The sequence below is a fragment of the Ascaphus truei genome, chromosome 5 (genome assembly GCF_040206685.1).
Source record: "Ascaphus truei isolate aAscTru1 chromosome 5, aAscTru1.hap1, whole genome shotgun sequence".
Lineage (NCBI taxonomy): Eukaryota > Metazoa > Chordata > Amphibia > Anura > Ascaphidae > Ascaphus > Ascaphus truei.
The window spans coordinates 168,533,730-168,560,357 of NC_134487.1; the positions used below are offsets into that span (position 1 = coordinate 168,533,730).

At 45.1% G+C, this 26,628-nt stretch overlaps 1 protein-coding gene across 2 annotated transcripts in view; it reads left to right on the forward strand.

Annotated features, from left to right (window-relative positions):
• The first annotated feature begins 12,672 nt into the window (after window positions 1–12,672).
• Window positions 12,673–26,628, forward strand: part of LOC142495561 (F-box/LRR-repeat protein 21-like) — a 32,376-nt gene continuing 18,420 nt past the window's right edge. The window contains exons 1-2 of one of the 2 annotated variants that reach the window (XM_075601198.1): window positions 12,673–12,874; window positions 16,627–16,688. The gene's annotated coding sequence lies outside the window, so the exon portion shown is untranslated. The remainder of the gene's footprint in view (window positions 12,875–16,626; window positions 16,689–26,628) is intronic. The other variant, XM_075601199.1, reaches the window with a different exon arrangement.

Below are 26,628 nucleotides of genomic sequence, written 5' to 3' on the forward strand. Positions count from 1 at the left end.
GCAACCGGAAATGACGTCCCTCCGGTCGGGTGCACCACACAGGAAATCCCTCCGGGAACTAGCACCTCCAGTTCCTTGCTTCTGGTCAGTGAGACATCAGGGGAAGAGGATCCAGCGTTTCTTTCCTCACAGCCTCACACAGCCTGCAGCGTCTCGCAACCCGCAAAGGTAAAGTTCGTGGGGAAGTGACAACCACAGCCTTAGCCACGCCCTATGCGTTTCGTCATCTATGATGACTTCATCAGGGGTTACCCATTGGATGCCCCCTCCATAGTATTTATAACAAGGTAATTTGCATAATTAGATAAATCAATTAAAAAGTTTGATACAAAAATTAACCAGTAAATGACCTTAAACATCATTGAATTACAGTCATAATAGACCATGCAGAGAGCAGACAGGAGAGGACTCCATTGCTGACAACAGACTGCAGTACTGGCTTATGAGAGCCTATCTCATACCTGCTTTTAAACCCTGTACTTTTGTGAGTGGGCATTTGACTGATTTTATTGTTCTATAAACTATTTGTTATACTTTAATGCACTAGGTGTGCGCCTGTTTCTTTTCTTTTCATATATATATATATATATATATATATATATACATATATACATATATACATATATACATATATACATATATACATATATATATATATATATATATATATATATATACATATATACATATATATGCACACACACATATATATATATATACACACACACACACACACAAACACAAACACACACACACACACACACACACACACACACACACACGTAGATAGGCCCATAAATCTCACGGATTCAAAACCAAATAAAAAAAAAGCTGGACCAAATGTATCAATCTATAGTCAAAAAATCTCAGTGCTTCCAATAGGCCAGTTTTCTTTGATAAATTGAGGGAAGTTTTTTGCTCCAGTTTTTGTCCTTGTGTTGCAACCAGTATACTTTTATCCATTGCCTCCATCATGCTGTCATAGTGGAGTCCACTCTGTTTAGTAAATTATATCTCATGTAGTGCTACAAGATTCTTTAATGGATCCTCGTTTTTTGTGTTTCCTAGAGTTGTTTCTAGGAATTAGCAATACTGACAAATTGCTATGTAACTCCATTATCCAGCTCCAAAGGAGGTTACATCAGATTGACTATATACAGTGGCAGTGCTCAATCTCTCATACCTTTACAGGGTCCTAGGTAGGTTCAGGCTGGGGTGTGAATAAGCAGAAAGAAAAAGAATGGGAGCCATCAACCTTTGTAAAACATAAAAAGTGCTTTATTTGACATCTGTCTCTATGGCTCCAAAGCTAAAAACATATATCTCACTTGACAATAAACTTCAGTGTACATCTGCGTCGCCCCAAAGGCAGACGACTGATGGGGTCCCGAAGAGCTGCTCTACTCTGCACAGGACCAGCATGCTATGGGTTAACATTTGCTTGTACTTTGTGGAACGTCAACCCCACCCACTGAAATGTTAATGAGTCAAGAGAACAGAGAACTTTGAATTTGCAGCTGCATTCAGTCTGAACCCCTTCAGTGTACATCTGTGTCGTCCCAAAGGCGGACAGCCTTTGGCGCAGCTAAAGGGTGTGAGCCATTTGCTGATGTTTGGTGATGTTAAAGCTACTCTATTTCAATCTGAAACTCACCAGCCCTTTATCCCCTGTACCCAATTTTCCAACTCTGTCTGTGAATTGACAGTATAACCCTGTTCTTTTAATGTAACCATGTACTGTTATAACTCTGTGCCCTGGACAGACTTGAAAACCAGAGGTAACTTTCAATGTATTACTTTCTGGTAAAACATTTTTATAAATAAATTATAAATAAATAATATTATTCTGGACTTCATCCCCTGGTAGCTCTCACTCATACACTGGGGAGGTACAGTACCTATACTTGTTACCCATAGTAAGGGAGAAATTGGCAGCATCTTGCATAGAGTTAGTAAAGCCCCATATGGAATGGGCCTTACAGGAATACACTTCAGGCTTCTGGTCTAGCAAAAGAAAAACTAAATGATGTCAGTAGAAATGATTTAATAGAAGTAAAAGAGAAAACATCAGATAAAAATATGAATGTTAATATGTCATTTATAACACAATACAATAGAGAAGCTCCTAAAATTAAAAACATATTGCGCAAACATTGTCATATTTTAAAAAGTGACCCCATTCTTAAATATTTTATACTAGAATAATTTTTTTTTTAAAGCACCAAATCTTCACAGAAAATTAGCCCAGACCACTTAAAAAGTAGAAAGTAATCCTACCTGGCTTGATAAACCCACAGGGTTCTATGGCTGTACATTTTATAAAGCTTGCACACATAGAGACAAAGATAAATGACATTTTTTTGATCTAACGTAACTGGAGAACTATTAACCATTGAAGGTTTTATACATTGTAAAATAGAATTAGCTATTTATACGTTGGAGTGCCCTTGTGGTCTGCAATATATAGGACGCACCTCAAATCCTTTGAGAGTGCGTATTCTGGAGCATATACAGTAGGGAATATCAGTAAAAGTATTTTGACTCACAATGTGTCCAAACATTTTTGCACCTACAGTATCATCAGTCGGATCCTACATTTTTAACATATAAAGGCATAGAACATATACTCAGGAATTGGAGGGGTGGTGATAGGTTAAATGTGTTAGCTAAAACAGAGACCTTTTGGATACATAAAATGCAGACCCTGGTACCAAAGGGTTTTAATGTGGACATAGATTTTGGTGCTTTTTAAATCTGATATTACCCCCTTGTGTAGATTTTATTCCTGCAGTATACATTTTTATTATCACTTATTTGTGATATCCCCTTTCATTTTTGTTGTCTTTGGATATTAGCAGTCTTTAATTAGTGACATGTATTTTAATTAAATATATTAGATGATATATTACCATTAAGTTTTTTTTAATGTGTTTCCATTTTTTATATTATTTAGATATTTCTGAATTGCGTCAATATTCTTAAAATATGCTTATTTACTGTTCTGTTAGTCTATTTTAGAAGTTTTTGAATAAATAGTGTCTATTATGATTAATCATGTATAGATGTGTATTGTATTGTACATAGATATTACATTAATGCTATTACTACACTATTGCACTTTTAAATTGCTTAAATTATTGCCTTAGTTTTTTGAATTAGCCATTATGTATTGAACGACATAATATAAAATGGTAAATATATATTAGTCATTTCTCTCCGCCTGGGATGAATCAATATTAAATTAATTAATTCATTGGGACACAGGCGTTGTGCTATAAATATAAGCTAGTGACAGCAGTAGACATGATTCTTGAGAAAGCCTCAGCAAAACACGTTGAATCCTGTCTTTGGAGGACCTGAGATCACCTTTCTGGCAGCCGAGTGACCATAGACGCCTCATCCGCCAGGACTGCTGATGTCACAGGAAGTGACGCTCACAGGGGGGAGACGGGCAGAGAATGACAGCGATCTTCGGCGTTCTTCAAGTCCTCTCAATTGAACAGTGCACATATTGAAAATGTGAGCGAAATCTGTAATTTCAGTGTCTATGCAATATATATTGATTGAGACATACTGCATCATTGTGAGTCTCTCTCTTACTTTCTGAGTGAATGCTGGATCTTTGTCATATTAGACATACAAAGATTTACAACACAGAAGTGGATTGGCCACAGTGCACCTATCAGAGAGAGATGTATCTCTGATCTGCTTATACTACCATCATAATTTGTGAGTGGGACTGTAAGAGACGTGTTCAGAGGTACGCAATGGAAACTTTTTTAAGGTGAAATTAAAATAAGGCTTTATTGTGTCTGTCACTTTAAACACAGAAAACATGTAAATCAGCAAACAAAATCCACTCCACTTTGGAGTATATATACTGTACACTTGTAGTCCAGCTCTCTTTAACTGCGTGGTTACGATTCACCGGCCCAAATCATAGGGACATTTATATATATACTAGCTGATATACCCGGCGTTGCCCGGCATTGAATTTTCCCGCTCCCCTCCTCTCTCCGCTCCCCCTTCCTCTCTTTTTTTCTTCGCTCCCCCTCTCTCTCTCCCCCCATTGGCCTCTCTCCCCCCCTTCCCCTTTCTCCCCCGTTAACAGCAATCGGGGCCCCCCTGCACATGAATGTGGACCCCGTGTTAATAGCTGGGTTCCCCCTTCCCCCCATTCACAGCTCCGGCCCTTCCCCCCTTCACACCGCCATTCCCTCCCCCCTCTCACATGTCCAATTCCCCCCCCTTCAGAGCTCAGTGGGTGGGTGAGTGACTGGGTGGGTTGACTGAGGGACTGAGTGAGTGGGTGGGTGACTGAGTGAGTGTGTGGGTGACTGGGTGGGTGGGTGACTGGGTGGGTGGGTGGGTGACTGAGTGACTGGGTGGGTGACTGGGTGGGTGGGTGACTGAGAGACTGGGTGACTGAGTGACTGGGTGGGTGGATGAGTGACTGGGTTTGGTGACTGACTGGGTGGGTGAGTGACTGGGTGGGTGAGTGACTGACTGGGTGGGTGGGTGAGTGACTGACTGACTTTAGTGACTGACTGGGTGGGTGGGTGACTGGGTGGGTGAGTGACTGACTGACTGACTGGGTGGGTGGGTGGGTGAGTGACTGGGTGGGTGGGTGGGTGAGTGACTTGAGTGACTGGGTGGGTGAGTGACTTGAGTGACTGGGTGGGTGGGTGAGTGACTTGAGTGACTGGGGTTGAGTGACTTGAGTGACTGGGTGGATGAGTGACTTGAGTGACGAGTGACTTGAGTGACTGGGTGGGTGGGTGAGTGACTTGAGTGACTTGAGTGACTGGGTGGGTGGGTGGGTGAGTGACTTTAGTGACTTGAGTGACTTGAGTGACTGGGTGGGTGGGTGAGTGACTTGAGTGACTTGAGTGACTTTGACTTGAGTGACTGGGTGGGTGGGTGGGTGACTTGAGTGACTGGGTGGGTGGGTGAGTGACTGAGTGACTGGGTGGGTGGGTGAGTGACTGGGTGGGTGGGTGAGTGACTGGGTGAGTGACTGGGTGGATGGGTGGGTGAGTGACTGGGTGGGTGGGTGAGTGACTGGGTGAGTGACTTGGTGGGTGGGCGATTGACTGGGTGGGTAGGTGGATGGGTGAGTGACTTGAGTGACTATGAGTGGGTGGGTGGGTGAGTGAGTGGGTGGGTGGGTGAGTGAGTTGAGTGACTGGGTGGGTGTGAGTGACTGGGTGGGTGGGTGGGGGTGAGTGACTGGCTGGGTGGGTGGGGGTGAATGACTTGACTGACTGGGTGGGTGGTTGGGTGACTGAGTGACTGGGTGGGTGACTGAGTGGGTGAGTGAGTGACTTGACTGAGTGAGTGACTGAATGGGTGGGTGAGTGACTGGGTGGGTGAGTGAGTGGGTGAGTGGGTGATTGGGTGTGTTATCTTCCCCCCCCCTGCATCTCTTCTCTCCCCCCCTGCATGCCTCCCCCCCTTCATGCTATCCCCGGAGGTAGCAGGTGTGAGGCGCGGTGAGGCGGCGTGGCAGCGGCAGCTGTAGGGAGGGGGAAGGACAGCAGCGCGGGGCCTGTGAGGCGCGGTGAGGCGGCCGTGGCAGCCGCAGCTGTTGGGAGGGGGAAGGACAGCAGCGCGGGGCCTGTGAGGCACGGTGAGGCGGCCGTGGCAGCCGCAGCTGTTGGGAGGGGGTAGGACGGCATCGTGGGGGCTGTGAGGCAGGCGTGGCAACCGCAGTACCCGTCCGCCTGCTCGATCACTCCCTGTCCGGCTGCTCCCACGTGCATGTGAGGCGGGATGCAGCGTGTTGTGGCCACTCCCCTGCTGTGTCCCGGGCACTGGCGCCGCTCCCACGCTGTGTCCCAGGCGCTCTTGACTGTAGCGGCGCCGGTGTGTGAGCTTGGAGGGGGGGAGGGGTGGTGTGTGTGTGTGTGTGTGTGTGTTGGACCTTTGGCCCGTCACTCCGCCTCAGGCCAATGAGAGGTGTGTGGGGGCAGGCGGGCCAAGGGACCAATCTCATTGGCCTGAGGGACACAGGCCATGCAGACAAACATACAGTGCTTTCACAAATATATAGTAGATATAAATACATAGATAACAGTTTTATCTGTCTCTTAGTTGTAGGGGGAAGGCTTCTCTCTTTCCTGGGTTGCTGCCTTTTCCTCAGGTTATCTCAGCATTCAGGTGTAGAAGTCTTGTGAGCTCCAGACATCTTTGATCCCTCTATCAGTCTCATCTGTGAGACTCAGGAACCTCTGCTCTGTCTGTTTCCTTGGTCAGCCCAGTTGTGGACTAAGGAATCTCTCTTCCTGTCTCAAAGGCAGGCTTTTCTAACCAACCTCTAATCAGCCAGGTGGTGTTGGTTAATTGACTACCAGCCGTTAACCACCACACTGCTGGATTAGAGGCACCTTTTTGAACAGGGACAAGTCCCCTGTTACAGGGACCAATATACTCTTTTAATATACACATTTTTTACTTACAGGCAACACCATTATTCGTATTTTTTATCTTTTCATATTCTCAACGAGATCTGCAAGCGCTCTCCATATTTGGACAACTACACTATTTCGGGACCAGAGGACTGTCCACAAGGGTTTTTTGAGCTGCTGTGTTTATACCTTTAAATCACATTCTCACTAGATTTAGTGAAGGTTATATTGATAGTAAAGGTTTTTTGAATATTTTACTTATTCACTTTATTTAGAATTTGCACATTTATATTGCTAATATATATATACAGGGAAAGTGTTAGTGCGCGCGTTCATCACATGCGCTATCCAGAGTGCCGAGTCTGATATTTTTACTGACCACGGCGCCATTGTATTTTATGTTAACACGATCCCAGTTATAACGCGCTCTCATTCTGTGGCCCCCGAGCACCGCATTATAACAGGGTTCAGCTGTACTGTATTCCAGTTAATATACTGTACTACAATCACAGTAAAATGTGTACAGTAGCATGAGGCCCAGAGCCCTGAGCCCCCTTCACTAAAAGTTGAGTCAATCACAGTTGAATACTTATTAATTCCTGCCTGGTTGTTAGCGTTAGCGTTAAAGCATCTTGTCGCTCAACAATAGTGTACAAGTAGAGAATTGGGAGAGGGAGTGGCTCAGTGAGTAAAGACACTGACTGGCACGAAGAGTTTGAAGCAGGCAAGCCTGGTTCAATTCCCAGTGTAGGCTCCTTGTGATTTTGTGCAAGTCACTTTATCTCCCTGTGCCTCAGGCACAAAAAACATAGATTGTAAACTCCACAGGGCCTGCAAAATGTCCCTGTAAAGCACTATGTAAACCTAGCAGCTAGAGTACACCACTGGATATATTATACCTGACTGTCCTTGCCAAAAAGTGTCAGAGTTGCAAACTGTTCTGGAAATGTAGCTATTATTTCTGGAATAATTTTTCCCAGTAATATCAAGACATAATAATAACTGCTGCTACACTACCGACACACTTTATTAAAGTGTGGCCGGTTCCGCAAGCCGGGAGATTTCCCGGCTTGCTAGTGGCCGCCCCTCGGCGTGCCGCGCGTCACCGACGCGCGGTCACGTGTCATCGGGAGCCTGCGCCCCCTGCACCCGCGTCCAGGGCTCCCCGAGGGAGCCCTGGTGTCCCGCGATGTGGGGGTCGGCGGCAGGGGGTTCCGGGGGACCCGGCGGACCCGGCAGCGGGAGGGAGAGCGCCCCGATCGGAGGGCGCTCTTCCGCTGCTTCGGCGCGCGCCCGGTACCCTCCGGCGCGCCAGTTTACTGCTGCGGCCGAGAACGGGCAAATGCTCGAATAAACTCGGCCGCAGCAGTATATAGTTCAGTTAATATATAACAATCACAGTAATATGTGCATCATAAGGGTCAGAGCCGTGAGCCCTGAGCCCACTTTACTCAAAGTCCAGTCAATCACAGATTATAATAATAATGCAAAATAATTAACATTAGTAGTATAATAGTATAATAGTATAATAGTACAGCAGTAACACACCAACCCACAGCAAAAACCATGCAAAAAATGGCTTCACCTTAAGCCTGTAACTATTTATACTCATACTCTGCTCCTACTCATCCATGGATTGAGGATTACAGTTTTGAATCGAATTATTAATCCGTCCCGCGGATTTGACATTGATAAAAATTAAAAATTAGGAAAAGATAAGTTGCCCTTTTTGAGACTGATCCGTGGAAATCCGTGAACCAAAAGAACCGGCCAATCCGAGATAGATCCAAATCCACAAGAACATTTCCCCCATTTTTACTTATTATACTAACCATTGACTTATTTACCCCTGCCCCCAAATACTTCTTTATACATCACGTGGAGAGATACCTGTGAACACACCTGAGATACACCAGTGATACCTGGGAAATGTACTAATTTCCTTCATTTGAATATGTTTTGCATTTCCAAATGATCATATTTCACAGATATATCTCTCCACATGTTGTATAAATGAGTCTTTGGGGAGGTAGTTAAATTACTGGGTACAGTAGGTCCTCGCTTTTCGGCGCTCTGCTTCTCGGCGTTCCGCTAATTCGGCGGATTTAATTTTTTTTCCCTGACTTCATCCATGTATTTGTCATGCAGCCCAAGCTTTCCACGCACGCTCATGCTTGCACCCCCTCCCCATTCCTCCTCGGTTTCCACCCAATCACTTCTTGGCTCGTCTCCATTTGCATTCTGGGAAGTAGGAGTAAGAGGGAGGAGAGATTGGATGTCGCAAGGTGAACATAGCATTTGTGCACTATTAACCCTAACACTGCCTGCACTGGTACCAGGGCTTATGTGTTAGACAGGGCAGATAAGTAGAAAAAAACGAAGAAAAGCGCACTGCCAGGGAGTCAGGTGGTATAAGATAAAATACTATTTATTCAGCACAGGAACAGAAAAAACATCACCCCTGGAGGTGGAAGAAGTCCTCCTACGCGTTTCGGACAATTGTCCTTTATCAAGGAGTATGAGGTATGGGGTGAGAGGGCCCCTCTATATGTGTCCACGGCAGCCCCAATCAATAACCTAATTTTGGTGCCAAAAAATTGCCCATTCAGTCAACCGATGGGCTGATGTGAGTGGAAGCGCGTCTCCTCCCCGTCTACGCATGCACTGTAGCTCAGCTGGCTCAGATTTGACAAGCAGGCCGGCAGTACTGTGTGAATCCCCGCCCCCGGGACACTCCTCCTGCCAGCCGATTGGACCTCGAGCGGGGCACCTGCCCATGCAAGCCTTCACAGTGAACACTCTGCCCTCTGGACCAGCCAGCTCCTCAGTCATTGGCCCAGGGTCCACCGGAGACCACATAAACAAACCAGCCCCCCAATAAGGTGGAAAATCTATTGAGCACAACATATAAGTGTCTAGATTACAAGAGAGCCAAATTGATCAATCCAAAAAATATCTGTATGGTATCTACTATGTGGATAAAGCAAAAAATAAACTGACCTGGACCCTTTCACCCCAATCCCCCTACAGACATTCACAAAAAATCCTAATTCACATCCCCTCTCCTTTCCTCTATTCAAACCCCATCAGACCAGGAATAGGAAAAAGAGGGACATAACAAAATACCGCAATATTAAAAACCAGAACAGTTGAACCACTTTTATATATAAATTTGTTCTACTGTGATGGTAAATTCCCTCTTCCAAGGGTTGTTAGCACGTTTTCACGACAATGATTATATATACATCAACATTAAGTATTATAATTTATATAAACATATCTACAAATAAACAACTGTCAAACCCATATCAATAACAAATACAGGTAAATGAATGCTGGTAGTCAAAACGACGGTGGACAGAGCAAGGTGGAGCAAAAAACAGGGAGGGGGGGGAAGGGGAAATAAGGGAGAGTTTATTGATGACCTGATTATGATTTGGGAAGGTGATCTAATCACACTGCACGCATTTTTTTATTTTATTAATCCAAATTCTAATAATTTAAGGTTTACGCACAGTTATAATTGGCACCATATACATTATTTGGACCTCCTACTATTTATAGACATCAACAGGGACATCCAAACGGATGTCTATAGAAACCTAATTCTAGAAACCAGCAGAGGGGAATACAAATTTGAGGTCCACCAATCAAGTATATTCTGGGGGAAAAAGTAAACATCGACAAGAGAGACTAGGATTGGTGGGGGATGATACTCCATTTATGATTACGCAGTTTAATAAGTGTAGCCATCAGGTTCAACAAATTAATCTCAACCACTGGGGCATTCTACGTATGGATCATAGTTTAGTCAACTGTGTGGATAAGGGTCCGGGTTTTGTATACGGGAAAGCTAAGACGATTGCCTCGTACGTATCCCCCAGTTATGTGGTGTCTTCTCCCGCAACCACAAGGAGTTTTGTTACCAAAGGATCCTTTAGATGTGGAGGATGCAAAATATGTCAGCATATGCAACCCTCGGCACAATTCACAGGATCTCACTCCAAAAAAACATTCCCTATAAAATCTTTTATAAACTGTAATACCCAATATTTAGTTTATTTGCTAACATGCGGGTGTGGAGTTAATTATGTAGGGAGAACCACGCGAGCCCTTAAGGTGAGGGTTTTGGAACACCTTACTGTAGGTTAATCAAAAAAGGGGATTGTACAAACCCGGTGTCAAAACTTTTTACGGAATGTAAAGATGGGGGGGATCAAAGGATTTACAGTCGGAGGGATTGAGAGGGTGTACCCACTCGCAAGAGGGGGAGATAGACTCAACTTATTGGACCGCAGGGAAGCATATTGGATATTTATGCTTAAAACCAGGGCTCCCTGCGGTCTCAATATAGAGTGGAATCTCAGTCATTTCCTCAATCGTTAGTAGACTATTGGGAGTTCAGTTCAGGACTTTATACTTAGGCTCCTGACTGAATGGGGTGCTCTTTTGTCCATCAAAATTATTGGGATATGTCTGCACTTAACCTTTCCTATTTTGTACCATGCATGTTATTCGATGTTGAGGTTCATACCTCCTTACCCCTTTCTCCCTTTCCTTTCCCCTTTCCTTCTTCTCCCCCCTCTCCCTTGTTTCCCCCTCCCTTCCCCCTTCCCCCTCCTCTCCCCTCCCTTTTCCCCTTCCCACCTCCCCGTTTTTTGCTCCACCGTGCTCTGTCCACCGTCGTTTTGACTACCAGCATTCATTTACCTGTACTTGTTATTGATATGGGTTTGACAGTTGTTTATTTGTAGATATGTTTAGGATAAATTATAATACTTAATGTTGATGTATATATAATCATCATCATCAAAACCTGCTAACAACCCTTGGAAGAGGGAATTTACCATTACAGTAAAACAAATTTATATATGAAAGTGGTTCTACTGTTCTGGTTTTTAATATTGCGATATTTTATTATGTCCCTCTTTTTTCCTATTCCTGGTCAGATGGGGTTTGAATAGAGGAAAGGAGAGGGGATGTGATTTAGGATTTTTTGTGAATGTCTGTAGGGGGATTGGGGTGACAAGGTCCAGGTCAGTTTATTTTTTGCTTTATCCACATAGTAGATACCATACAGATATTTTTTGGATTGATCAATTTGGCTCTCTTGTAATCTAGACACTTATATGTTGTGCTCAATAGATTTTCCACCTTATTGGGGGGCTGGTTTGTTTATGTGGTCTCTGGCAGACCCTGGGCCAGTCACTGAGGGGCTGGCTGGACCAGAGGGTGGAGTGTTCACTGTGAAGGCTTGCATGGGCGGGTGCTCCGCCCGAGGTCCAATCGGCCGGCAGGAGGCGTGTCCCGGGGGCGGGGATTCACACAGTACTGCCAGCCTGCTTGTCAAATTACGTGCCGGGGAAGCGGCGAAGGTCTCTGTAAACCTTACTTACCATGGTTCAGCTGACATCTGGAAACTCGTCACCGTGGCAACGCGGCGTCAAATGACACAGCGGGGTCATGTAACGTCGCTTTGCTATGGCAATGTGACGTCATGACTCCCAGAACTATGGTAAGGAAGGAGGGAGGGAGGGGGGTGCGCGGAGAGCAGGACAGCCGGCAGAGGGGCGCAGGGGAAAAAGATTGCCCTCCCCTGTAATGTAAAGGATGTACAACGCTTCGCTTTACAACGAATGGCTTATCCAACGCTATGCAATGCATACCTATATTCATTTTTACAACGCCAAAATGGCTTATCCAACGCTCTTACGACGCTTTGCAACTTTGTGTGTATATATATATATATACACATTCACATAAACAACGTTGCAAAGCGCCGTAAGAGCGTATATATATAATATTATACTATATAATATTATATTATATAATATATTATTTATTATGTTATATTATATATATAATACAGTATATACACTATATAATGTATGTGTGTGCTGCATATCTTATTGCCTGCATAAAATATTTGGTGTATTTTAGGGTTAAAAATGCCTTCAGGAACGGAACCTTTCATTTAAACAGTGTTCCTATGAGAAAATGTGTTTCGCTTTACAACGTTTCGCTTTACAACGCCATTTTGAGTAACGCATTGTGTCGGATAACCGAGGACTGCCTGTACAGTAAATATGCATAAATACATAATTATACATGTTTATTTCTTTTCTAAAATCCTATATTGTACTATACAGTAGCGTTAAAGTGGTTTAAAACAAACATATTGTTTATGCTCAAATGTATGTTCAGGAGTTTATTTCACTGATCTGTGCCTGAGGTTGGAGCTCAACTAGAGCTCCTCCTTCCCTGAGACCACACAACACAGTGACCTACTTTTCCCAGAGAGAGACAGAGAGGGAAGCTGGGTGGCAGGGGAAATACAAGTAGAAAGAATAAACGTCAAGAAAATACACAACATACAACAAACACACAGACTGGTCTCCTCATGCAAATTGCAGGGACATTTAGCACAATATCCACATCCTGATAATCATCTTTGCCATAGAGGGAAGGTAAGAATTTGTATTTAATATTTAGTATTTCAATTGCTTTCAGAGGGGGAATACCTTGTACATGTACCCTGTATTTATTGGACTTTTGACAGCAAAAAGGGCACATTTCTATTGACATACAGTATGTGTGTGTTATCAAAAAGATGATCAAAGCACTGTTAAGGGATTGAGATGATACAGTGAGAGGTGTACAGTAAGTACAGTGCAACCCCGGAGTATACAATGCTTTTCAGGCTCTTTAATTGTGAAGTGGATAAAGTGGTTTATTAATTTTGCTATCAAAGAGAATGAGAGTTTATAGATGTTCGAGCCATTCTGTGTAATAATGCCTGCGTTTACCTGTGTATGAGTCAGTGTCCTTTATTAGTTCATGCGTCAGAGTACATTCTGCATTTCTGTATGTCGGCGTGTGTTTCATTCTATTCATGTTCCTATGAATGCCGTACGTACAGTATCTGTGAGCGTGTATATCAGGATGTGAACAAGTTAACATGCTGATTAATTTGATATTGTTCTGTATATCATTTTGTGTATTATGTGTTGTAGTATTGGTGTGTCTGTGTACATGTATGTGAACATATTTGTGTTTCCATGCATCTGTCGTGTGTCTATTTGTGCAAGTTTTTGTGTCATTGTCAAAGGCACAAAGACCTGTGTATACTTTAGGTCAATGTGTTGTTTATCATTGTTTTTAGATAATAAATCAATGTAATCATGTATCCCAGAAGAATTTGTGTATTAGATTTGCAGCATGTCTGTGTGTATTCCATGCTATCTATACATGTTTGTGTATACCAGAGTGTTCAAGCATGTATGCCAACTAGTGGTCCAAGTGTTTGGGGAGCGCAGATGTATATGAAATAGAAATATACAAAATATAGTGCAATATGTAAAACAGTAGTGTGATCTTTCAGTCTCTGTATCCTATGAGATGTGTACTCACAAACTATTCATTCTTTATAAGCGTTTTCACAACAGTGGTGATATGATGAAATAGTCTCTCAGGTATTCTTTTGAGCCCTTCTGGTCTGGTCACTTCTACTGTTAAAGTAAAGGACTCAACATAGAGTGTACTTGTATAAAAAAAAATATCTAATAAAAGTGATTCGAAATGCACTCACAAGGTCTCAAAGACAAATTAGCATTTGGATAATATCTGGAGCACAGCCGCTCGAGGTCTCTTGGCGTTCTCTCTGTCTCCCTCTGCTCTGCTCAGTCTCACGTCCCGCACTTCCGGTCTGAATCTCCCGGCTGGATCGGGGGCGGGCAATTGGGTAGGTAGCGCTGCGTACTGCATCCTCCATTCAACTAGGATAGTGCCACTCTATGCGTTTCACCGGAACCTCCGGTTTCCTCAGGTGTCTGAGCAGAGGGACAAAAGGGATATGTGTGTAAGAGACACACAAAAAGATCCCCACTAGGGCGCACCGCAGACCTGAGTGGTATTAGATCCTGGTCTATAGATGCGCTAAACATACAACATATATACTTTATTAATAATTAAAATTTTACCTTAAAAAACCCGGAAGCTACTGATATTGCTAAGGTGTCAGGCCACTCAGTAAATCAGAAGGTATATCTTCTTGTATGCCACTATCACTGATACTCCTCTTGAAAAGTCCCTTTGGATGAGGTATTAATATACCTTTATATATACCATATTATGTAAAGAGGAAAATAAATCAGTAATGCTGGCTAGGTATACACAAATAAGTTGCTCAATGTTGGTGAATGGATAGTGATAACTTATTGGAAGCTTGTCCCATAATTATTGGTATAGGGATGCACCTATTCTATGGGTATAGGAGTCTTAGAAATACTCTTGACATGTGCTGTGTAGATATAATGCTAGTGTTTAGACAGCCATACCATTTCAACACATACATTGGTAAGTATGCGCATAGAGAATCACGCTATATCTATCAGACTCCACGTGATGGTAGTTGTGTAACTCCTGGCTGCTATTCCTGATGTTAATACTCTGAAGTATATCTACAGCTGCTGCTCCCAGACACATCCCATTGTGTATTGCCTTTAGCAGGTACGTGATGTGGCATGAGAAGTATATTATCACACACAGTGGTGCCACTATGTAATCACGTAGTTGGAGATTTTGTCCTGCAGTAGTGCCAGATAGAGCTACACCTAATATTGTGTGCTCGTGTGGTATAATTACTGCAGCTTAGACACACAATATGTGTTCGTGTCTATGCTGTAGTGATGGATCAAGCAGTGTGGTCAATAGTTTATATTATTATCATATCCTATATTCGATCGTGCATCCGTGGAGTGCAGTGGAGTGTGACCGTGGTCACGTGTTGATAATGCTCGCGAGACAGCAGCATTAGTACAAAAATCAATACTGTTCCGTGGACACAGTGAGTATCTTCCTGCAGGTATGTGTTGCTAATGTATTGCAATGGTATACTAGCACTGATTTATGCCAACATGTAGCGATAGCCGTCAATAACAGCAGTGCAGCTTAATCATCTATTGGAGACCGCACGCCAACTACCAGCCATATGAACGTCAGTGCTGGCTTTATTTGTGTAACATACAATGGTACGGCGGTGTTAGGACGCGCGACTGTGTTAACATGTGGGTGGCCTCCCGCAGGATAGCATTATTCATATGCCGGTCTACACTTATTGCAGGATCAAAATATCTATCACTTTTACTGAGAATAGTAGCAAAGTTTAAGCAGTATGTGGACCCTTAGAGTAGCTTCATATTTAAACGTAACATTATTAAACCCGAAGCTTCCGGGTTTTTTAAGGTAAAATTTTAATTATTAATAAAGTATATATGTTGTATGTTTAGTGCATCTATAGACCAGGATCTAATACCACTCAGGTCTGCGGTGCGCCCTAGTGGGGATCTTTTTGTGTGTCTCTTACACACATATCCCTTTTGTCCATGTGTTTATCCCTGGCAGCACGCGACCTAAACCATTTACGGTTATAGAGTTCAGAGCGAGGTTTTGCAAACTCCGTCTGAGCAGAGGGAGACAGAGAGAACGACAGCTAGAACTAGAACTGCAGGGTATCATGTCCCTTTTTGGGGTCACATACAGTTTTACGCACTCAGCAAAGGTACATGGATTGAATGCAAGATCCTTCCACGTATTTGGAGCATGGTGACTCGCAGGATGATAAAGGGGATTTGTAAACTGCTCCCCTCACAAAACATACAGTACAGTAGGAAGAAATTACAGCCTGATTAATAGTGGAGGAGAGAAAGAATGTGTGGGATTATTGTAGATCAGTGTTAATACTCTTTTGTGATATCATGTTTGAGACGTCTCTTATACCGTACAGTGGGAAGCTAGATCAGGACTAAGGCTGTCCATAGGGACTTCAGCCGAGTGGAGGCGCGTGGAGGCTGAGGGAAAGCGGGTGCTTTCCCTGGCCTTAGTCAGCGCCCCGTCCGGGGGCGTGTATGTGGGCGGGCCAATGACGTCACGGAGCTGGTTCACCCTCATTGGGCGAACCGCTCACGTGACCGGCCCTCTGCTCCCCTAAGCGCGCAAATTTAAATTGGATTGTCGGCTACGCTTCCGCACACCTGTGGTCGCGTGCGCGAGCGACTGCCAAGCGTCAGTGACTAAGCGCTGACCATGCCCGTGGCCTAAGTTTAAGACTTTTTCATTGGGGTTGCAGTTGACTAACTTTTCCGCTTTTCAATTAACAGTTTCGTTTTCAAATAGCTGTCCAATTTATTTTAGTAACTGTAGTCCATATTCTTTCTTTCAGAGACATCTAAATAAGCAAGATCAGCTCTGCTATCAAAAATAAATTGGAGCACCAAGTACAACGTAAGCCTTTTTTACGTAATGCAACATCAGAAAAAATTATTTGCATATTGTAGTAATCTCTGACATTGAGATTTGTACTGAATAGGTACATCATTTTTCTAAACCTTTCATTATTCTAGAAACTTCAAGTTATGGAGAATAAGTGTCTTAAATGTCCTTGTGTTTAAAAAATGTTCTGCGGCAAATTTGTTTCCTGCAAGAAATCAGTCACTAATGTCCCTGGCCTCTATTCAGTGTAATGTGAATTAGGTTAACATTGATAAGACTGCAATAACTTACATTCAAGTGAATAGTAGGGTATGTCTTTGGAATGTGAAGCTTATAAGGCCATACACACGAAACGGTGCTATTCCATAAAACTTCTTAGAGTATCAGAAGACACGTTACAGCCCATTTCATTTAAAATATCTGTAAGGTGTCTTATGGTTCTGGAAGATGTCTAATAGAATAGCATGGCTTAATAATTATGAGCCATATTATTTCAAGACTTCTTGAGCATCTCAAGGGCATCACTATTTTTATGGGCTTACTAGTGAGCAATTTGCCATTTGGCATTTTCCATTACCAAGGAAGATGACAAATTACAACAATGATAATCATAGAACCAGGGCGTAGGCTAGATATACAGTATACAAAAAATGGAGTACAATCCAGTGCAGAATAGAGGAAAAAAAGTTAAATAGAAATGTATTAATGTTGGATATTGACAGAATGCTCACAGAAAATCGATTGAAACAATGCTGTTTTTAGAATTATGTGTGTGCCCTTCAGCTCCCCCTAAAAATTTTTTAGTTGTAAATACCTGCTTCAGGTTAGATTTAAAAAGATATATAAAAAGAAACAAGTAGCCAGGATTGTTTCCAGCTGAGAGTAAATTTCCCAGAAGGGAAAACCGTAGCGGGGTAGCTGCTACTGAATGAGACTTCCGCCACGTTAATTTTAACAGGCCGCCACCAGTCTGTAAGAGTTTGCACAGAGAAAGCAGAGAAAAGTAGTCTCCCTGTGTCTCCCCACACAGCTCTTACAGCAGATCTCACAATTTTATTTTTAGTACGCAGTATTGAAGCAGGGAGTCTCCGGAGTTGAACTGCATTCATTTTAGGTCCAGGGTGGCGATATCTCCTACAAGTTTAAATCCCCCTCGCCACGGCCCACGTGACAGGAACATTTAAACAGCCCCAAGATACCAGCACCCGATATGGAGAGGTCTGTACCTCAGGAAGCATGGGGTCCCTGGACCTTAACTGAATGGGGTTCAACTCTGGAGACCCCTTGCTTCAATACTGTGTATTAGGCCTGGGACATAGTAAAGAATTTGGTGCTGCTGCTCGCTGTTGCTTGCTGCCGCTCGCTCTACCAGAAGCTTTTTGCTGTCCTGGCAGAGGAGACAGCAAGCGCGCTTGGGAGGCGGGTATCACTGTGTGTGTGTGTGTGTCACTTGGTAGCTGTCAGTGTGTGTGTATGTGTGTGTCATTGGGTAACTGTGTGTGTCACTTTGAAGTGGTCTGTGTGTTTGTGTGTCACTGGGGAACCTGTGTGCGTGTGTGTGTGTGTGTGTGTGTGCGTGTGTGCGTATATTATATAATATTTAAAAAATTTAAAAAAAAGACATGTTGTGAGAATAAATTATTTATTAACATTGTGCAACTTTGATAAATATACACACACACACACACACACACACACACACACACACACACACACAGTGACACATAGTGGCACAAACACAGTGACCGACACACAGTGACACACACACACAGTGACACACACACAAACAGTGACACACAGTGACCGACACACAGTGACCGACACACAGTGACCGACACACAGTGACCGACACACAGTGACACACACACAAACAGTGACACACACACAAACAGTGACACACACACACACAGTGACACACACACACACAGTGACACACACACAAACAGTGACACACACACAGTGACACACACACACACACACACACAGTGACACACACACAGTGACACACACACACACACACAGTGACACACACACACACACACACAGTGACACACACACACACACAGTGACACACACACACACACTGACACACAGACACACACACTGACACACAGACACACACAGTGACACACACAGTGACACACACAGTGACACACAGTGACACACAGTGACACACACACACACACAGTGACACACACAGTGACACACACAGTGACACACACAGTGACACACACAGTGACACACACACACACACACACACACACACACACACACACACACACACACACACACAGTGACACACACACACACACAGTGACACACACACACACACAGTGACACACACACACACACACAGTGACACACACACACAGTGACACACACACACACACACACAGTGACACACACACACACAGTGACACACACACACACAGTGACACACACACACACAGTGACACACACACACACACAGTGACACACACACAGTGACACACACAGAGTGACACACACACACACAGTGACACACACACACACAGTGACACACACACACACAGTGACACACACACACAGTGACACACACACATACAGTGACACACACACATACAGTGACACACACACATACAGTGACACACACACACACACAGTGACACACACAGTGATACACACAGTGACACACACAGTGACACACACACACAGTGACACACACACACAGTGACACACACAGTGACACACACACACAGTGACACACACACACACACCTCTGTGCTGCCTCTACTCTGGCTGGTCTGGTGGCTCTATCTCACTGACACAGTAGGTAAAATGCCGGCTGCAGCCCCATTGGATGGGAGCGGTCACGTGACCGCTCCTACGCTCCCCCAAGCGGCAAAATTTCAAACTTGCCTGTATCTTCTGATTTTCTCAGCCTCCGCACGCATCAGCACGCATGCGGAGGGAGAAACTATAGCCACGCTGATTACAAATGCAGGGGCTTTGTGCATCTGTTCAGTGCGGCTCAGCCCGCCTCAGCGATGCTGATTTTACTATGTCCTAGGCCTTAGAAACAAAATAAAAGCAAAGCTTCATTACCTTAGTGGCTAACCGCTAAGGTAATGAAGGGGTTATACCTTTCCAACCCCTCCCCCCCGTGTGGCCTTACCACTCACCCCCCCTGCCCCCCACCTAGACTAATGCCCAATATTCCTATTAGTAAAATGTGGCTAATAGTGTTTTTTGGCATTAACCAAAATAAAATACATATACAGTAATTACCAAAATGTTTTAATAAAATACTGTAACGCTTGCGCGAGCCCATAAACATGACCTGACCCCGGCACTGAGGTGGGAAGGACTGTGCCACACACCCACAGTAGCGGAGGCGAGCCCAGAAGGTGGTTTGTAGCGTTGCTGGGTCTGGGTATGTAGAAAGGGTTAATCCAATACTTGCCGGGGTCCGTGGGTTGGAGAGATACACGTAGTTGGAGTCCGTAAGCCTGTGGTCTGGGGTTGGAGAGGTACTCGTCGTCGTTATCCGTAAGCAAGGGGTCAGGAGCCAGAGAGAATCCAAATGCAAAGCCAGGTCGGTACACGAGAGGTTAACTGCAGAGAACAAGACAAGACTGGGCTGGACAAGACAGGCACACGCAAAGGCTACACAAGGTTATGTTCAGCAAGGTATGACAGGAAGAGGAAGCTTCTTATAGGAGACAGGAACCAGTAGGAGAGGAGGCGGAGTGGAGGCGGAGCCTCTGCAGATGCAAAGGATAGGCTGCAGGAGACAAGGGCTCACAGCAATCTTGACTCGCAGCTGGGGCTCGTTGCGCGATGTCACGCGTGCACGCCGCGCGCAGCGGAGGTGCGGCGTGACTGAGGGGGCGGAGCTAAGGTCTGTGACCTGGTAGAAGAGGCGCGGGTGCGCACGCGCTCTGTAAACAGAGCGGGGGTGCGCGCACCAGCAGAGGGCAGATCGGAGGCAGCAGCTGCTGCAGTACTATTATGTAAAGAGGAGGAACCGCGCAGCAAGGGACGCAATCCCCGAATCCTCACAAATACATTTGAAACGTAACACCATTGATTGTCACTGTGGATAACTAGATGCTCTCAATTGAGAGCCTAGATAGGCACATTGGAAATCAATTTGAAGCTGTAATTAAAAAAATACATTCACAATTAAAATACATTAATAACCCCCCTTAATTACCTTAACCCGCCGCTACCCCTCCGGGGAGGCCTAACCACCCTCCCCGGGACAGCTACCCTCATCACCCACACCCTATACTCCCAACAACCCCCTTTCCACACACACATACACAGTAATGGTAAATAGCCCTATTAGCCAGATCCTATTTAGCACTTTTGCCCATTAAGAAGCATAAAAAATATACATTACAACATACAGTAAAATATACTTTACAATAAAATCAAACACTAACTCGGTAAACAGGGGGTCCTCACACCTCAAATTAATGGGGTTCAGCTCCGGAAACCCCCTGCTTCAATAAAAATAATTAAAATAGTGAGATTTGCCGTAAGAGCTGTGCAAGGAGCTTTCTCTGCGCAGCTATTAAACTGATTGCGGCCTGGTAGCATTAACGCTGTGGAGTCCTATTCAGAAGAGGTACCCCCGCCTTGTGGGTGTGGGGGAGCTGTGAATGGGCTCCATCCATCAGCACTTTTCCTTGCGCCCACCATGAAAGTAAATACAGTAGCGCCAGATCTGTAGGTTAGATTTTACAATTTTGGCTTTTGAAAAAGTGTTTGAAAGAGCAAGACACACAGAGACACCAGCCTGCAAAGCAATCACACACCCACACATAGACTGACCAGCTCAAATTCTCACACACTGACCAGCCCAGACACACTGACCAGCATACATTCTCACACACTGACCAGCACAGAATCACACTGACAGCACAAATTCTTACACACACTCTGACAAGCACCACAACTAAAAACTGACCAACACACACTCTCACACTGACCAGCACAGATTTACAGGCACCTACTAACTAGCACAATCTCTCTGGCTGCCACCAGGGTGCGAGACCTGGGAAAAGTGTGCCGGGCCCAGTAGCTGCAGGGGGGCCTGGCTGGTGTTGGAAGTTGGGCTCGACCTCTGATCGGGCCTATCTTATTTGCCTTGCTGCCTCCCATTGCCGCCAGGACCCGGGTCTTCCCAGCTGCGAGCCTCTCTCATTGACAATAACACTGTCCTATGCCGAGCCTCTGATGTCGGCACACGCCGGGCCTCTCTGATGTCGGAGTGCACCGGAAGCAAGCTAGGCCCAGTTGCCCATGCGCACCGGCATGAGAGTGAGCCCTGGTGCACACCTACGTCAGAGGCTCAGCATGGGATAGTGTCAGTGAAGGAGGCCCGCAGCTGAGAAGAGCCGGGGCCCTGTGGCAAAGAGAGGACCGGAAGTCGAGCAAAGACGTTGGGGTAGGCCAGCAGCAGCCGGGGGAGAGCCGGGACAGGAGAGGTCTGGGACCATCCCCAAGGTAGGTAATTCTGTATTTTGTATTTATTTGGGGGGCGGGAGGTGAGGTGGTTTTTGTATGTATTTGGGTGGTGTTTTTTTTTCCATATCTATTTGGGGGGGGCGGGGGGGTTGTACAGTATGTATTTGAGGGTTGGGGTGGTTGTATGATTTGGTGGGTTGGATGTATTTGGAGAGGGTTTTTTTGTATGTATTTGGGTGGTGGGGTGTTTCGTATGTATTTGGGGGGTGGGGGGGTTGTATGTATTTGTTTTTTTTTCTTTGTACTGTATGTATTTAGGGGGTTGTATTTGGAGGGGTGGTTTTTTTTTGGTAATTATTTTATGGGTGGGATTGTATGTGTGAGGCCAGGGAGGAGGGAATGAGTGTGGTGAGGGGGGATTGAGGGAGCAGAATTGAGTGATAGTGGAGTAATTGATGGAGGGGGGAGGGTGAGAGAAGAGGGTGTGTAATAGAGTGGGTGAGGTGGAGGAGTGATTGTGAAAAGAGGGGGGGAAATGAGACAGAGGGGAGAGAAATACATGGGAAGAAGGGGGGAATAGAGGAGGGGGCTCGTGAGGTGTGAAATGGGGGTGCTCGCTGACACGGGGTGGTGGGCCCCGGTGTTAACTTTAGTCCTGGGCCCTGGGAGATCTGTCTGCGGCCCTGCAAACGCTCAAACACACACACTATATAGCACATATTTACAGATACACACTGACCAGCACACTCACGCACACTGACCAGCACAGACTTACAGATATGCACGAACCAGCACACTCGCACACCCTGAGCAGCATAGATTTACAGATACACACTGACCAGCATGATTACAGATGCTGACAGAACAGATTTACCGATACAGACTGCCCTGGCCAGCACAGACTCCCACTGACCAGCACAGACTCCCACTCCCTGGCCAGCACAGATTCCCACTGACCAGCACAGACTCCCACTGACCAGCACAGACTCCCGCTGACCAGCACACTCACACTTCCCACACATGGTGACTAGCACTGATTCAAATACACACACAAAGGGCCACAGACAGATTTTCTGGGGCCCAGGACTAGAGTTACATCCGCCCCCCCAGTGGTATTGCGAGCCCCCCCATTTCACACCTCACGAGCCCCTCTATTTTCCACCCTCTTCCCATGTATTTCTCTCCCCTCCGTCTCACTCTCTCTTCCTCACTCACCCCCTCTCACCTCGCATTTATTTCTCTCCCCTGCGTCTCACTCTTACTTCCTCTTTTCCTCACTCACTCCCTCCCCCCTCTTTCCTCTCACTCACCCCCACCTCCCATCAATTACCCCACTCTCACTCAATCTCCCCCCACAAAATACATACCAAAGAAACCCACCCCCCTAAATACATATAAACCCACCCCCCGCACATAAAAATACACGCACCTCCACACATAATAAAAATATACCCCAATACATAATAAAAATAATGGTAAAGGAGGGGGTATGACCCCAAGAAAATACTGATGCTACCAAAACTTGCTCTATGAGCAGTCCTAAAGTTCCTGTGTACAAGAAACGGAGGTGACCAGCACTAACAGCAGTAAGTAAAATGGAGAGATCTCTTTGATAAAGTCCGTTAGAGGTTTTTTCTATGTTCACCATTTTGTACCAATAAAGTTTTTTCTATTATAACACTTGGTTGAGCTTCATGGAGCCTTTGAAGTGACCACCGGGATCTCTCCTCTGTTTCAATTACATAATAAAAATATACCCCAATACATATTAAAAAAATACAGACCCATCCTCTAATATATATTAAAAAATACACCCCCACCCCCCAATGAATATTAAGACCCCCACACCCTCAATACATATTAAAAAATACCCCCCCAATACATATTAAAAAGACACCCACCCCAATACATAAGTATTAAAAATACCCCACCCCCCTAATACATATAAAAAAAGACCCCCAATACATATAAAAAATACCCCCACACCCCAAATACATATAAAAAGACCCCCACCTCCCCAATACATATAAAAAGACCCCCAATACATATAAAAAAGACCCCCCAATACATATAATACATATAAAAAAGACTCCAATAATATAAAAAAGACCCCACCCCAATACATATTAAAAATACCGCACCCCCCAATACATATAAACAAGACCCCCACCCCCCAATGCATATTAAAAGACACCACCCCCTCAATACATATTAAAAAAAGACCCCCATCCCCCAATACATATTAAAAAGACCCCCCCCCCACCTCCCCAATAAATTTAAAAAATACCCCCACCTCCCTAATACATATAAAAAAACAGACTTCCCTTGTGGATGGTCAGGCCGTGTCCAGTGGCTGTGGAGGCTCAGCCGGCACTGCAAGTTGGACCCGACCCCTGGTCAGGCCCAGCTGCCGGTCCTCTCACCGCCGGGCCCTGGCTCTCCCTCAGCTGCCGGCCTCTCTCCCTCTGCCCCACGCCGAGCTTCCGATGTCAGCGCGCTCGTGCCAGAAGCTGGGCATGCTTGCTTCTGGCGTGCTGACGTCAGAGAGGCCCATCGTGCAGCAACATGGGAAGCTCGGTGTTGGACAGAGGCCTGCAGCTGAGGGAGAGCCAGGTCCCGGGCCGCGAGAGGACCAGCAGCCGGGCCTGGCCAGAGTTCGGGCCCAACTTGCAGCGCCGGCTGTGCCCCCCAGCCACCGGGCTCAGGACACCTGTCCCAGCTGTCCCCCCTGTCAGCGGCCCTGCACATACACACACACACACACAGACACAATGACTAACAGACAAACTGACAGACACAGATTAACCGACCTTCATACGCTAGCCTGCAGGAACCAACAGGAGGGGGGGGGCTGTAGAGAGAACTGCCCCAGAGGAGCAGCCACATGAGATTTGGCAGCTCACAGACGCTATCTATGGTTGGATCTGTAACTGCAGTTTCTTCTTTTCCTGGGAGCTGCCAGTCTTACTCTTCAAAATCAGACTGACCCGTGTTGCAATTGCCCGCCTGCCCCCCGGGCCAACCCGCAAAGTGCTATAGTGTAAAGTGCTATAGTGTAATCCTGACTTGGCAACATATATATCTTGCTATTATGTAACTGACATCGGCCTATTTTCCCTCTCCCTCCTGGGTAGAATCCTCATTGCTGGGCTCCTCATTTGCAGCTGTGGTTGTTTCCTGTCACAAATGTGGCTGGGTTGCTGACCCCTCTCTTGTTGCAAAGACAAAAGAAACAGCGCAAAAAACCTCATAGTGTAGTATATAAAATTATAATGTGATAAAACAGGTGAGTATTGCACGTACATCGGTTCAATAGTTACTAGCAGTACATGTTTTGGACATGTTACCAGTCAGCAACAGATGGTGGGTAAGGATCACCGGATAACTCCCCTTCTCCTCTCACGTCTCGCTTGTGGTATCGCTCAGGACGCCGTGATGCAGGGCAGCAGCCCCTCAGTATGGATACAGCAGCCCGATGGAGTACAGCTGTCTCCCGACGTGTTGACTGTGGCAGTTTGCGGTGGAAGCAAGCTCTCAGTCACTGGCTTCAGGCGTGTGTCTGCACGTGTGGCGTCCGCTTGCAGCGCGCATCGAATGACATCATCAGGCTGCGCCGATCACTCTGCAGTCTGCAGGGTGCTCCAACACCCGGTAGCACCATCCTTCTGGCTAGCAGCACATCTATCCATGTGCTCTCATCTCAGCCAGAAGGATACAGCACACTACTTACTGCAGCCAAAGGACGCTGACAGGGTGGGACAGCCGGGACTTCTGGCCCGGCCAGTTGGCGCTACCGGGTGTTGGAGCTCCTTTTGTGCACTTTGCACCTTTTTTGTTAGAGCTCCTGCACTAATGGACACTTTCCCCCAATCCCTTGGCTACCTCAGCACCAAGTTACAGTGGGTCCAGCAGGCAGAAAAAAACCTGCAGGGTTATATACAACCAATTTTAAGAAAAGGATGATTACAAAATTGCTTGTACTTCTACATCATAAAGGAGAAAACTGTTTTGTGCAGTGTCTTGTGGTGTTGTTTGGCTATTATGTTGAAGTCGTGATTCCTTTTTGAAAGCCTTCAACTCCCTAAGCTTCAACATACACACACACACATACTGTACATACATACATATACATACACATATATATATATATATATATATATATATATATATATATATATATATTTCACTGACACACTTTTTAACACATCCATAATTTGGGACACAGGGATCTAATATGGAGCGGTATAACGTTTTCATTTTGATTCAACTACCTGCTTGCCAGAAAATAAAACAAAAATACAGGCAAGACCTAATTATTGTCCAGCTGCTGAGGTTATTTTTTTTGTCAGAACTTTTATTTTTAGATGATGCCCTGGAATACATTACCAAGCAACGAGCATTTTTATAAACAGATCATTTACCTGATACGTTACATACAGTACATTAGTCAGTAGTATAAAATATGGAACAATTACTTTGTCTACATTCTACAGTGCAT